Source organism: Odocoileus virginianus, chromosome 3, assembly GCF_023699985.2.
Source record: "Odocoileus virginianus isolate 20LAN1187 ecotype Illinois chromosome 3, Ovbor_1.2, whole genome shotgun sequence".
Lineage (NCBI taxonomy): Eukaryota > Metazoa > Chordata > Mammalia > Artiodactyla > Cervidae > Odocoileus > Odocoileus virginianus.
The window spans coordinates 43,555,015-43,570,721 of record NC_069676.1 but is presented as its reverse complement, the minus strand read 5'-3'; the positions used below and the strand labels follow the sequence as shown (position 1 = coordinate 43,570,721).

Below are 15,707 nucleotides of genomic sequence, written 5' to 3'. Positions count from 1 at the left end.
CTCGTTAGCAAAATGCAGAAACTCTGTGCTTCAGAAGGTACATTCACCTTAATCTAAATTTGCCTAAAAGGCACAGAAGACTGCTTTCGTCACTTTAAAAAAGAAACGTGCCTGATTCTAAAGCAGACTTTACCCAGGAGGAAATATATAGCACACTGCATATCTTGGATGGATGTAAAGGATTGTTTTTCCTTTCCAAACTGTGCCTAAGGAAATAAAAATAGAATTCCTAAGCCATCACACAACCAGCCTTTTCAATGAAAGAGCAACTACAACCCTTCTCACTCAAACCTGATTTTTTGAAATTTTCCTAAACATAAGGTGTTATTAAGACTTATATTTTTTCCCCAAGATCTTTACTATGTCTAGATTACATATTCCTACTTACTCATTATATTTTGGCAAAAAGAAAGTTTTTTTTTTTAAAGATGCATCTTGGGATTAACATATACACACTACCATATATAAAATAATCAAGAAAGACCTACTGTATAGCACAGGGAACTGTTCAGTATGCTCTAATAACCTAAATGGGAAAATAATCTGAAAAAGAATAAATACATGTATAACTGAATCAGTTTGCCATACACCTGAAACCTAACATTGTTAGTTGACTATTGTCCAAAATAAAACAAAAATTTAAAAATAATAAGAAAAAAAGAAGATGCATCTTAAAATGATATCATTCCATCAGTAATATCCGCACACGTCTGCCTGAGTAGCCTTTCACCCAAGAGTAGGGCCTGTGCAGGTGAAGTCTGTGATGTGGACGCTGTGGCCCCTAGGAGCTGGTTATTGACTGTGTCAGGCACTGTGTTGAGTGTCTTACAGGTATCATTCATTCTGTCCTTGTGACAATCCTGTAGGGCGGGTCCTTTTGTTAAAGCCATTTTACAGCTGAGAACACAGACTGGGAGAGATTGAGTACCTTGTGATCACACTGCTAATAAGTGATAACCAGATTTAAACACAGAAATGCTGACCACCATGTCAGGGCCCAAGATGGCACGCTAATCAGCAGCAAAGAGAGGCCATTTGGCCTCGGTGCAGTTTTCAACTCAGAGACTGAAACAGATGGAACAGAGGTATAAGTGGTTTCTAGGTAAATGGCATTTCCTTCGCCCTGAAAAAGGAACACCTTAAAAACTAGTCCTGTGTTTATCAGAGATCGTCCACTAGATGTCACTCGAAGGATGGGAAGCCAAGAGAGGAAAGCGCTGCAGGTTTCTGCTCTTCCGAGTTTGCACAAAAGAATACTGCATTCGTCAGGATTTGTGTGAATTATTTACCATAATCACCTAAGTGTTTCTAAACTTCCGATAATCCAGAGTGTGTCTTGCCCCTGAAATGTGGGCTCACTGAAGAAATTCTTTTCAGTGACACTGAGGGAAAGCGCACCAGCCCCTTGCCTGGGATCCCCATCATCTCTAAACAACCCTGTCTGTTTTCAGAACGGAGATCAAAAACTGTTCTCTGATGTTGGCCTCGTGTTTACAGGGAAAAAAGAAAACAGCTCATTACTTTAAAAAAAATGGTATGAGTGCAAGGAACCACTTGAAACGTACACAGACCTCAAATGCAAAGACAAGTCTGCAGTTAGTAAAATCTACCAGAAGTGAGATTATTCTGGGACGGGAGAAACCTGCAGCCTCTGCAGAGGTAAGGGCTGTCCCGGCCTCCCTGGTGCTGTGAGCTATGTTGGAGGTGAGCTTGCAGTGAGCAGGGAGGGAGCCACTCACCCCACAGTCACACGGCCACATGGCCACCATGCCTGAGCCCCAGCCCGACCTCAGGATTGCAGCCGGCAACGCAGCCTGTGCCTGTGGCTGGGCAAATGACACCCCCTCCTGCTTGTTTCTGAGGAGCAACCTTTGCCCTCGGCAGCTGGGCTCTGCCCCAAATAACCCAGGCGATTTTGTCAGAAAGCCTATGAGCTTCTTTAAATGACATCGGAGATCTAAACACAGCGCCGTGGCTCCAACTGGGACCACACTGACAATAACTACTGTGTGTGTGTGTGTATGCGTGTGCATGTGCATGTGCACACGTGTGTGTACTGGTCCTCTATATCCATCATTTCATCTACTTCTCATGGCAAGCCTAGGAAGTTGGTCATACTCTCCCTATTTTACAGGTGAAAAAATTACAACACAGAGAGGTGAAGTGTATCCCCCAAGCTATCAGTGGTGGAATGGGGTCTGAACTCAGCTGTCTGCGTCTACAGATAGAGTTCTTCCCGTCCCCTCTGCCCTGGGGACTGGCCCCTCCTATGGTATGCGCTCCCAAATTTTGCTCCAATGAGACATGGCTTCTTGCCTATTCAACTGCTAGGTCCTACACAGCTGGCCTGGGGGTATACCCAGGACCTGGATGAGAGGCAAACAGAAACATGTATTTAAAACAATCTAGTGGCTTCCCAGGTGGCACAGTGGTAAAGAATCTGCCTGCCAATGGAGGAAGATGCGAGAGACTCAGGTTCATTTCCTGGGTCAGGAAGATCCCCTTGAGTAGGAAATGGCAACCCACTCCAGGATTCTTGCCTGGAGAATCCCATAGAGGGACAGAGCTGGCGGGCTCCAGCCCCGGGGTCTCGGAGAGTCAGACAACTGAGCACACAGCACGCATGCACAGTGGGCTTCAAGGACTCACTGGGTGCTTACTCTGGCTGAGGCTTAGACCAGGGCCTCCCGCAGGGACGGGTGAGACGCTGCCTCTGCCCAGCAGCGTGGGTGACCCACAGACTTAGCCACTGTGTGGGCAGGGGCTTGGCAGGGGGAGCTGCACCCATGGGCTCACAGTGCTCAGGGAGACTTTCTTGGAGCAGATAACCTACAGTCAGGCCATGTGGGGAAGGTTGGAATCATCTAGGCCAAGAGAGCCAGGTGATAGGGATGAGCGACAGGATGGCACACAGGCATCTCTGTCCCAGCTGGGGAAGCTCACTGTCTCTCTGAGCTGGGAAGCCTGTGTCTGCAGCCTGCTCACAGCCAGGGAGCCACGCCAGCCCTAGCTCTGCCCCCATCCCTGCCCCCCGCATATGGAGCTGTCCATCCGTGGATGTGTTTACCTGGGTCAGAGGACTGTGTTTAGTCCTAGGTACAATTAGCCCTGACAGAGAAAAGAAGGCAAGAGAAGAGAAAAAGGAAAGGGAAGGGATGGGAACAAGAGATGCACATAATTGCCCTCTCTCATTCCATCACATCCCTCAAAACCCTGAGGCCCCACGGCTGGTCTGTTCTTGAGTCTGGCCTTCCTGGAGAGGGTGGCAACCTGGACCAGTCGATTCAGGGGGTCGGTAGCCCCCTTGTTCGCTTCTGTGTCATGCAGGCTGCATCCTCAGTCACCCTGAGTGGTCCAGCTCTCATCAGAGCCACGGTGGCTGGGGGATGGCATGGCCCATTTATTCTTTAGCAACCATGGTGTTTAATTTTCACGGCCAGGCGCCACTGACCGGTGTTATCTTGGGAGCTGGCCTCGGTGCCGCCTCGGGGCGATCCACCTGAAGGCACGGGGGGCGGGAGGAGGGTCCCGGGCCAACCCTGGCCGAGAAGAAAGGGAAACGCTCAATGGCAAAGGGTGAGGCCGCCTTTTCTTTGGCTTTTCTCCCATTTATAACCTGGCCCGTTGTGTTTGCTTCTGGGGGCCCCGATATCAAAATAATATCGCATGACCCTCCTGACAGGCAAAGCAATAAAACTGCTCATTAATCCCGGCCCCCATCACCGCCCCTCCATGCTCCTCAGCAAAGGTGTGTAAATAGACTGGCCTTTCCCTGACCCCTGAAAACCAACCCAGCCGGGCGCCTTTGTCAAACTCAGAGAAAGAATCTCAGAAACTCTCTCTCCATGGACGGCACTTTCCCCTCACTCCCCTACTCCCACCCAAGTGACCCACCATCACGCACATGTTCACTCACACCCATGCTCACACGTGTACACACACACCCGCCCACACACATGCACGTGCTCACCCTCTTTCACCTAAGGCGGGAGACTCCAGGCCCTGTGTGTCAGAGGGGACAAAATCAAGGGACAAGCAGAGAAACATCCACCTTGAACAGAATCAGCCAGGACTCTCTGCTCTATAAGACAGCTTACCTTCCTGCTCAGCAAAGCCCTCCCTGGCCTGTTTCACCTTTTGAATGTGCATCTTCTACTAACACTCCCTTGAGTGTGCTTAGAAGGGGCACCCACTGCTCGCCAGAGCCCGCTGGGGCCCAGCGCCCACAGCAGAGGGGGCACCATCACATGCCCTGGAACACATGCTGCAGGTAATGTCATCACTGACGAGAGGCCACTCTGAGACCTGAGCACAGTCCTGGTATTACAAGGTAAAGGTCACTGTTTGCACTGTGGGTTTATGATGACACTTTAGGGAGGCTTTCCTGGTGGCGCAAATGGTAAAGAATCTGCTGGGAGACCTGGGTTTGATCCCTGGGTCCGGAAGAGTCCCTGGAGAAGGGAACTGCTACCCAGTCCAGTATTCTAGCCTGGAAAATCCCAAGGACAGAGGAGCCTGGTGGGGTCGCAAAGAGTTGGACACGACTGAGTGACTAACATTTTCACTTTTCACCAGGGAGGGCAAAAAGCTCAGAGTCCCAGGACGACACCCTCCAAGTCTTCTTGTGTCTAAATGTAGGAAACCAGAGCCATGACCCCAACACAGAAGAACGTGGCCCCAGGATGCAGGTGACCCAGGCGAGCCAGTCACATGTGCCTTGCTGGAAGGAGTCCCTTCCAGGCCGAGTTCTTGGGCAGCAACCTTGATTCCAATGACCTGGGATGTCACATGGCCCCCAATTTCCATATACAACCTTCCCACAGATGAGCCTGGCTTCCCAGGCAAGAACCCTGGTATCCTCCTAGCCAGGCTGATGGCACAGTCCCCACCGACCAACACGGCTGGCCCAGGTTGGGCTCCAGGCCTGACCTTCTCGACACGTTCACCTATGCACACCATGCCCAGGCTGGCTGGGAAACCTGATATTTCTGTACCTTGAAACGACAAAGCTTCCTAAGCTTAGGAGAATAAATTAGAGTTGAGTTCAAGGAGGCTCAGCTGCGGCCGATGGGCAAATTGATTTGCTTCCCATCTGGGAGATTAAATTCCACTGCCCCAAAATGGCAGCAGGGTAATGAGCTGTCAGTCAAACACTGCAGAGCCGGGGCCAGGCGCCTAATTGAACCCTGGCAGCTCCTCATTAGGGCCCCTCAGGTCCGAGCTATGGATTCCCACCTTGAGACAGTCTCCGAGCCCCCAGAGAGAAGGCACTTACTTACTTGGTCCTGCCACACAGCTTCTGTAAAGAGATGCCACCTTGGGCAAAGGCTGGACCAACTTCAGAGAACTTAGACTCAGCCAAGTGCTTATGACATGCTTGTCAACAGCCACTGATGGCCCCTCCAGGATTTAATTATGAGCAGATCCTAACACCTGGAGGATGCTGACAACATCCATTGAGGTGCTATCCAGGGAGCCTCACTTCCCAGGGGCCCCTTAGCTGAACCCTCCTCTGCCTCAAGTGTCCCCAGTAACCCCAGGGCTTCTCAGAGGGCAGCGCTCTGAAACCATCACCACACCCCATCACTTGGCCCTTTCCAGCATGCAAGACTTGCATACACACAGAGGGTTCAATCCTAACACACCGGGGTGATGCTCGATGTCTCCATTTATAAAACTGTTAAGGATATGAGACCATCCATGCAAGTTTTAAAAGCTGTCTTCGAAGTCGAAGTCCACCTCCGCCCCTCTTTATACCTGTCCTGACTCTGTTTCAGGCCACTCATATCTTGCTTGCAAGACTTGGTGTGTGTCAGTTCCTCGGCCCAGAACACATTACTGCTGGCTTTGTGTAACCCTGCTCGACCTTTTAGGTCTCTTCTCTTGCCCTTCCACCTCCTCCAGGAAGGCCTCCCTGACCCCACCATCCAGTGGAGTGTCCTCCCTCGGTGTAGCCTGCACACCCACCAGTGACAGCACTGTACCTACTGGACAGCTATCAGAAGCTGACATGGCCATCTCCCTATCAGACAGCAAGTTCATTCACACACATCCCCAGAGCCCTCTGGGCCAAGCACTGCACTCAGCTCTGATGTGCAGCAGTGAGCAAGCAAAGAAGACCCCACCCTCCCTGAGCGCCCTGCGGCACCCTCAGTGCATCACCCCAGGGAAGAAGGGAAGAGGGACTCTCTCTCAGGGTTGCACAAATCACGGTCAAGCCGAGCCTGCTGGAACCTCAAAGGCCAACCAGCAGTCAGAGCACCTGACTCAGAGGGGAAGCAGGAGGAAGACCCAGGCACATGTGCCCACTCCTGGAGCTCCGGTTCTGGAGCAACACCCTACTGGGTCTCTGGCTCCATGTGTGCACAGAGAGGCGTCAGAGTGAAGTCCGATGTTGCCACTAGACTTTGACTTGCACCAGCCAGCCACATAGCTAATGGCAGCCTGGGTCTCGTGGTATCTGCTGTTTCCGCTTCCCTGGATCTTGATTTGAAAAGGGTGTGGACATGGAAACTTTCCGGCTAGATGCTAAATTCACAGTATCAACAGACAGGGACAGCAGCGGAAAATGTGTGCAGGAGAAACCTCTGTGTGATGGTGGCCAAGAGCCCTGGCCTGTGTGCCAGTGAGGCTGAGGTCACACCTTTCACAGGCAAGGGTGCAAGCCTATTAACCCCAGGGCAGGTGTCCTGGATGGGCCACGGGCAGCATTTCCTGATGACCCCGACATACAAGCCTGAGTCAGGAAGCATCTCACAGCCCCAGCCCTGGGACAGGACAACAGGTCCTGTGGCAGCTCAGTCCAAGGCCTGGATCCTGGTCCCGTCAGGCTCCACACCAGCAGAGCGAGGCTGTGATCACAAGCTCATGGCACTCGTTGGCCCTGGTGAGTCTTCAAATGCCCTGGACAGGACGTGGGTCCAACTGTGCATTGCTCAGACCACCAGGGCGCAGGGCAGGGTCACCTGATGCCAACCGCTCAAGACCCTATCTGCCACCTCCACGCTCGGGTGGAAACCACACCAACAACACAAGCAGGGATGCGATCATGCACGGAGAAGCCGCAGCAGTGTGGATGCTAGGAACACCAAGGAGCCTGCATGCGTCCTCTCGTCAGACCTTCCTAATGACCCTGACAATGAGCAAGACCATCCCCACACTCTAGGTGAGGAAACTTGCATCAGAGAGGTGAAGTGACTTGGCCAGACCACACAGCAGGAACCTGGCTGAACAGGATTCAAAACCAGGAAGGAGGCCCTCTCAAGTCAACTCTTGCTCATTCTAGAATGCCTAACAATGGCCGCATAAGGTACATTACCCCCATTTCACAGATGAGGAAAACTGAGGAGGATGGCGATCAGCACCTTCCAGGAGGCCATCGAGCCAGGGAGAGGCTGGCCTCGGGCGTCCTCCTGGGCAGAGAACGGGGGCTCCAGCAAGGCCTTCACTGACAGGAAGCAGCACTGACTGCTCCTCTGCAGGCCGGGGACCTGGCCGGGGCCTTCCAGTAATTAGTGGGCTCTTGTTAAGACCCAGTCGCGCCGTGCCTGGGCCAGGACTTGTTTTTGTTCCCAGGCGAGGCCCTCGCAGGAAGGCCAGGCGCACGTGCGCAGCCCCATAAATCCAGCCGGCGTCGCTCATTACAACGTTCCGCTTCACGACTCTGCCGCCCCAGCCGCTCGGGCTTCGCGGCCGCCGGGCCTCCCTGCAGCCCAGCTCGGCCGCCCCGCGCCGCCCGCGGCCTCAGACATGAGCTCATCCAGCGCGCGGCGTGTGAGGAAGTGGCCGGGCGGCGCTCTCGGCAGTGAGGGGACAATGTGCCCATTAAGGCTGTCAGCTGTCAGCCCCCCACCGCCCCCCCAAACACCGCGCCCCCTGGAGGCACGACCACCCCACTCCGGGCCCCGCCCACCCTCCAGTGCACGAGGATGCACCCCGGGGTGGGGCCTGTCCGCTCAGGGGCCGAGGGTGGCCGCAGGAAGGGGAAGCAGGGTTGCAGGGGGCCGGGGGGAGAGGGGCGTGGGAGAAGTGGGCTCAGACACCTAGCCCCTGATCTCCATCCTGCCACCAGTGACTGTCCACCTCTCTGTGGGGTCTTGGGCAGGTCCCCTGACCCTCTGAGCCTCCATCCCCACAGCTGTTGATGGGAAACCATGCCTTGCCTGGCCAGGAAAGCTCCACTCTGCAGCCTGCGACCTTGAGCCTCTGTACTTTGGTGTCTGTCCAGTCAGTGCAAAACCTGGCTCATTCTTTATCTCTGTGGTCTGAGGAACTGCTAGGGGATGAAGCCCCGACAAGTCACCCTGCCTCTTCCGGGGGTGGTCTCATCTGTTAAAATGGAGTTGGCAGCCCAGTGTCAGGGACAGATGCTCCATCAAAGTGAGCTACTTCTTCCTCTGCTCTGGTTCCCATAAAGGTCAGAAGCCACGTGGCTGTCATGGCTAGAATCCAAAGTCTGGCTAGGGTCAGTGTTTGACAGTAGCCAGCTCATCTCCATGTGGCTAGCTTCAAGGGAACATGGCCACGTGGTTAACAATACCATGGTAAATTCCAACCCAGCATTGTGCATGGTTGAGGGGCTGCAGTCATTGGCAAGCCCCTCCCCATCTCGTGTTACCACAGCACAGAGAGGAGCTGGGCAATGCCCAGTTTGGAGGGAACCTTCTAGAACTGTGCCATCCAGTGTAGCTGTTCTGTTAGCTACATGTGGCTATTTAAATTTAAAATCATTAAATTTAAATTCATTAAAACACAATAAAATTAAGAATTCAGCTCCTTGTTTTCACTGGTCACCTTGTAAGTACTCAGTAGCCAGGCAGCTCCGTTCTAGAACATCAGTCCATGGAGCCCTTCCAAGCAACACCCCAAGATTTTCATACCATTTAGTGTATGGAGCGACAACAATGGCTGAGGCATTTCCACTAGCAAATGTTTCTATGCTGCCAATAATGACAGGGACAGGGACTGATAATCGTGCTGGTGGAAACAGTAAAATCCATGCACTGATGCTTTCTATGTTTCAGACACTGCTGCATGCCTCATACTTGTATTACATTTAACCCCTACCTTCCAAATACGCTCCAGTTAGTGACATACCTCCATTTTACTCAAGACAACATGGACTTAGAGCTCAAGCAAGGCAGAGGGACACTACCAGCTCCAGCTGCACAGCCAGCCTCCCCTCAGATGCGGATTTCCGTCTGACCCTCTGTGCTTTGACTAGATTTGCACCCAGAGGAATGCCTGCTCTTTCCCGTAAGTGCCAGTTCCCTTCTGGGCTTTCACATAGATTTGAATGTTTCTTCCTCTCAGGAAAGCTCAGCCTTATTTGTGAAGACCCCTCCTGGCCAGGGGAGCTGCCCCAGCCCATCAGGCCCCCGAGTTCCTAGAGGGACCAGCTCAGTGGGCCTGCCCATGGCCAGGGACCGTGGGGGAAGATGATGGATGAAGCCCCCAGCTGTGCTGCCAGCCCCCTTCAGGGAGTGCGGCCCTCTGCAGGGTCAGGTCAGTGGGGTGCAAAGGGGCAGCAGGTGTCAGGTGGACACGCCACTGTATGTACTTGTGAGCAGCAGGCACTCCTGCCCCAAGCCCTAGCTGTGGCCCATGCCAAGGTGCAGGGTGCAGGACAGGGCAAAGGTGGCCGGGCCCTTGGCATGAGCCCCAGAACCTTCGTTCATTTGTGTATCAGTCACTGAACAAGGATTGCCAGGCGTTGGGCTCAGACAGCCCACAGGCCTCAGGCGGCCCCTGAGTCAGGACCCCTCTGCCCGCTGTTATGCGTCCACTGCAGCCATGCTGGCTAAACCAGGGCTTCCGGGCTTCAAGCTGAGGGGATCACACCCCCATGCTGGAGGCAGAGGGATGGACCGTGCCGTCCCCAGGGCCCAAGTCTATATGTGTCTCGCTGAAGCCCTAGGACTCCGGTTTAAGAGCCTTTTTATAGACTTCTATAAAGGAGAAAGTGAACTTTTAACATGTTTGCACTCCACTAAGTCAATACGCATAAAAGGGACAACAGCTGAGCTTCCTCTGCCCAGATGCAGTCCAGCAGGGCTGGAGGGCAGCGTGGGTACCACCCGGCCGCCGCGGGCATCTGTGGCTGCTTCTCCTCACCTCTGGGCCTGCAGCATGGCGCCCACTCAGCAGGCCACTGCCCACCAGACCATGGGCAGGCACTAATGAAGCCGGAAAGCCCTCCCTGGCTGGGCTAATGGGTGGCTCCTGCCCTCACTCGGCCGAGACGGCCCCCCAGACGCACAGTTTTCATGGGAAGATTTAGAGGAGGGGAAATGCGGAAGCTGTAAAGTTTTACTAGGAATTCTCAACCATCCTCCCTTGGCCCCGACACTCATGCTGCCCTTCATTTTTAAGAGAGCTTCCTTTCTACTTTGAACTTATCCCTTAAATCTAAACACCTCCGTGCCCGCCTCCAGGATCCAGGATCTGGACTCAAACTCCAGTGATGCTCGCCCAGGAGGAGGAGGATGAGACAGCTCGGGCATCCCAGAGGGCCTTCTCCTGCCCAGCCTCGCCCTGGAAGAATCCCCGAGGGCGCTGTCTGCCTGCCATCATGCCAAGGTCACAGAAGCCACGGTTTCACGCCTGTGATAGCATGTGTCTTGGGTCAGGTTTGCAGACATGCACACAGCTTTTCTCTATTCACTCATTTGCATGAGCACCTACTAAGTACAAGGCCTCCTGGGCACTTGGTGAGCATGAACTTAGTGGTCAAGAATGCAGACATTTGAGTTGATTTCTGGGATCAAGTTCCAGCTTTGCCATTTATAAGCTGTAACCTTGGATAAGTCACTTAGCTTCTTTGAGTCTATCATTTGTCTCTAAAATAGGAACAGTGATGTCCCCAACACATACATACACCCACCATGAGGTTACTGTGACTATTATGCCGCAGTGCAAGCTTCCCAACTGGGCTTCCCAGGTGGTGCTACTGGTAAAGAACCCGCCTGCCAAGGTAGGAGATGTAAGAGACATGGGTTCAATCCCTGGGTCGAGAAGATTCCCTGGAGTAGGAAATGGCAACCAGCTCCAGTATTTTTGCCTGGAAAATCCCATGGACAGAAAAGCCTGGTGGGCTACAGTCTATGGGGTCACAAAAAGTCAGACACCACTTAGCGTACACATACACACACAGTGCACTCCATAAATGGTAGCTTCAAGCCTAATAGCTCCATGAGGAAGACACCGAGAAAAAGGGAAGTGAGACGCTCACATGGGGGAAGGAGACAGAACTGGGTTTAAATCTCAGTTCTTTCACACTCCAAAGGCCACAACCATGAACTCTTTAGTACAGAACACTCCAGGCTGGAAAGCCAAGCAGGCCCTTCAATCAGTAAGAAACACTTAGCATCATGAAGCTTAGCTGGAATTTTGTAATCAGCAACTATACAAAGGAAACATTTTCATTTGAGTTGGCGATGGTTGGGGGGGGTGGTAGTGGTTTTATTATAATGCTTTCAGGGCTCAGGGAGTTGGTCTAGTGTGTGGGGACCGTTTACTATCTGCTGCAGAAAATCAAACTCTTCCTCCGTGGGCTCAAACTCCAGTGTTAACTAACTATGGCTCCAAGAGCCCAGGTCCTGCAGCCAGCAGTGGAGGCCAGGCCAACAGAAGTCCTCTGGCTGTGCCCTCAGGAAGGGGTGGGGTGGGGAGGGATTGCAGGTAGGAATCCGGCTGCCTGGCATTCCTCTTAAAGATCTGACATCTCTCTGCCACATCCTAGTCTGGAAACACCTGGAAAATTGATTATCTCTTTGCAAATTCTGAGAACTATCTGCTAACCACCTTTAGGGAATTCTTAGTTTCTAGGAGAATTTCTTGAAATCATTCATGAAATATTTTCTCTTTGTTTCTGAATGAAGCAAGACCTCCTCACTGTAAAGTCATGTAAAACACAGGCCTGTGGCAATACTCAGGCTTAGAATCAACCAGTAGTATGAGGTAGAAGTCAGTGGCTGGATGCATGGGGAACCACCTGGGTAGCAGGTGGGGAAACTGAGGCCTCAGTGCAGAGAAACCACTCAAGACCTAGTTACCAGCTAGCTTCGTGTCAGTGCTGGGGAGGTAAGCGCCACTGTCTTGGTCCATCTGCCTTTCTGTCTTTGCCTCACTCTCCTTTATAACAGCCTTGAAATGCCCAAATCCCAAGGTTAATTGTCTGTGCTAAATTTTTCTTTAGATAAAGAGCTGATTTGTTTTCTCAAGTTTCTAAAATGTCAAGGAATGTGTGGATCAATCAGGTTCTGGGAGGAGGCCCCCCAGAAGCAAAGGCTGGCCTAGTCATGGAAGATTCCTAAGGCCTTAGCAAAAAGCAAAACACCAAAGCTGATGCACCCCCCTCCCACCCCCTGTCCATCACCACAGCCTGCCATTTCCTCCAACAAAGCCAGCTGCCAATCGCATGCTATCTTCCTTAAGCCATGATGAAGGTGTTGTTTAGGGCTTCTTCTCAGGTACACCAAAGCCAAAGGTGTTTCTGATAAAAACTCACAGATTCCACTCCTGTGCTGGCTTTCTCTAAAGGCCAGAAAGTGGAGTGAGTTGTCCTGTCTTCCCTGAGAGCACATGGAACCCATTTTTGGCTGGCACTCAGCCTTCTGGGAGCTCTGCCCTCTGGAACACTGATATAAAGCCAGAAATTGTTGACGGAGTGCAGCCAAATGGAGGGAAACCGCTGTCACAAAGCTCACAGTTATGACTTGGGAGGAAAAGGGGGCTCGATTCCCCGTCAGTGAGGCCTGATCTTCCCCCAGGGGCCTGCTATCTTTTCTGTTTGCTCCTAATCAGCTGTTGGACGCAACTCTGAAGGAAACAAACACCGAGAAGATAGAAGATGCTCACAAAGACACGGCAGCAGAGTGTCGGGTAGTGGCAAGGGAAGAAGTGGAAGCCCACACAGACAGCGGTGGCCAGGGCCACTTCAGGGAGAGGCTCTGGGGAAGGTCCAGGACAGGCCCCCTCAGTGTCTCATTCAGCCCCATGCAGGTCTGTGTCTTTAGTTGTCTCCCATTGCTACTGTAACAAATTATCTCCAACTTAGCGGCTTAAACAACACATGCTATCCTATGGTTCTGGAGGTCAGAAGTCCACAGTGGGTCTCCTTATACTAAAAATCAAAGTGTCACCCAGCTGTGTTTCTTCTGGGGGCAGGGGGAGGTCGAAGGGAGAACCTACTTCCTTGCCTTTTCCATTGTCAAGAGGCCTTGGGCTCCTGCTTCTTCTGCCATCTGCAAAGCCGGCCGTATAGCAGTTTCCAACTCCTCTCTGCCTCTCTCTGACCTCTGCTTCTGTCATCCCACCCCTTTCTGACTCTGACACTCCTGCCTTCCTCCCTTACTTGTAAGGGCCCTTATGATTACATTGGACCCAGCCATATAACCTCATCTCCAAGTGAAGTGAAGTCGTTCAGTCGTGTCTGACTCTTTGTGACCCCATGGTTTGTAGCCTACCAGGCTTCTCCATCCATGGGATTTTCCAGGCAAGAGTACTGGAGTGGGTTGCCATTTCCTTCTCCAGGGGATCTTCCCAACCCAGGGATTGAACCCGGGTCTCCCGCATTGTAGGCAGATGCTTTTACATCTGAGCCACATCTCCAAATCCTGAACTTAATCACATCTGCAAAGTCTCTTGTGCCATGTAAAGGCGATTAGGATTGAGCACCTTTGGGTGGGAGGGGGGTGTGGTATTCCATCTACAAGAGTCTGTCCTCAGAGATCTCGGGGGCATAAGTGGCACTTATACCCCCAGGAACAGGGAAAGATGGACTTGCCATCAAGAAAGGATTAGCAGAATCGTGTGTGTCATGCAAGGAAGGAAATCCAGTAGATGAAACATAGCTTTCCCTGCAAAGTGCTTTCTCCCAGCATCACCCGATGAACGTGACTCTGAAGGCCCAGGGGCATAAGGCCCCTCTCCTGGCCAGGGCTGGCTCCAGGGTCAGGCATGTGCTTAGCCCTAGTGGGAATTAGGACCCCGGCCCTCCACTATTTAACCCAAACCTTCCCCCATCAGGCTGCTGTTCCCCGACTCAAATCTTTCATGGTGCCACCTAACAAAGCTCCAAGTGTGGGCTCCAGCCACTTGGTTTTGGACCAGTTTTTGACCCTGTGAAGCCCTGGCAGGGGGTGATGTAGGGGATGCAGAGCCACAGAGGGCTGGAGGAATGGGCTCTGAGCAGCCACAAACTGCAGCTCCCGTGGGATACACACAGCAAGCAGGCTGAGAACGGGCTCTGGAGTTCATGAGCCCAGGATCAATGCCCACCTCTGCAGCTGGCTGAGCCTGCAGATCCTGACCCGACCCCAGTCCCAGTCCCAGTGCAGCCTAGTGGGTAAGTATCTACCCTCCTCCAAATGTCAGGCGTGGTGGCTTTCTCTTAATTCTCTTTGGGTCCTGGTATGCCTGCTCTTTCTCCAGATTCCCATCTCTGGCAGCCCAGGCTCCTCTGCAGCTTTCCTCCAGGAAAGGCCCTTGTCTCCTGACCTCCCGGAGGCAGGCAGGGTAGACCAGCCGCCTCTGAGTGAGCAGCAGGAGAAGGCTGACTCACCTGCCAGGCTCGCTAGAGAAGCTACCAGGAGGGCCTTCCCCCTTCAACCATCTGCTCACCCCACTTGGTCTTTCAGATGCCCTCCCCCCAGAGTGAGGGGCATCACCACACCGGTACTGGGCACCGGTGACTCACTTTCTACCTTGATGCTCTGAATTATTGCGCTTTATGGTCTGAGTTTTCATCTTGATGCTCAGACCAGAGCCGACAGAAGTCAGCACCATGGACTCCAGGATTCCTTAACACCGACCACGATGATGCCGCCAACAACAGGCAGCATTGACTGACTGCTTAGCACGTGTCAGGCCTTGTGCAAAAGGCAGCGGCAACAACAGAGGAGGATGCTGCCGTTACTCTCACTCGCAAGGTGGGGGGAGAGTGAGCCTTTGAGACGTCAAGCAACTTGCCCAAGGTCACACAGGCAAGCAACAGGCCAGAACCTGAACCCAGGGTCCATTTTCTCTTCTTTTCGAAAAATTGGGGTATGGTTGCTTTACAATGTTGTACAACAGAGTGCATTAGCTATATGCATACATACATCCCTTCCTCATGGCCCTCGCTCCCACCACCCCCATCCCACCCCTCTAGGTCACCCCAGAGCGCCGAGCTGAGCTCCCTGTGCTGTGAGCAGCTTCCCACTGTCTGTCTGTTTTATTCATGGCAGCGCACATGCGTCATTCCCAGTTTCCTAATCTATCCTCCCGCCCTCCCATATCCACCTGTCCATTCTCTCCATCTGCATCTCTGTTTCTGCCCTGCAAACAGGCTCATCTGTATCCTGGATCCACTTTCTGAACCTTTTTGCTCCCTGCCCTGGCATTTGCCCTCCCATCACAGAACTCTGCCCAGAGGCCCAGCATCCAGGTTGCTGTGCCCAGAAAGCTTCTGTGGACCTAAAGTCAGCTCAGGGCACTACTGTGCGGCAGCTAAGCCCGCCCCTCAGCCCCCAGGCCACCCCCTCCTTAGAGAGAGTACCCTGCCCCACTCCTTAAACAGAGCACCCTGCCCCTGCTGGCCTGGGAAAGCCAAGGTGAGCGCGGCACAGGTCCCGGTATCCCCTGAGGGCAGCTTCCTTCTGCTCTGCCTCCAACATCTGCTGAAGCCTTCCCTCTCAGCGATGGGGACACCCTGATGCAGGGGAGCA

The 15,707-nt window shown here is 52.9% G+C and overlaps 1 long non-coding RNA gene across 1 annotated transcript in view; it reads right to left on the bottom strand.

Moving 5' to 3' along the window:
* LOC110146910 (uncharacterized) overlaps positions 1-15,707 on the bottom strand; it is a 32,325-nt gene that overhangs the window by 5,252 nt on the left and 11,366 nt on the right. The gene's annotated exons all lie outside the window — the stretch shown is intronic.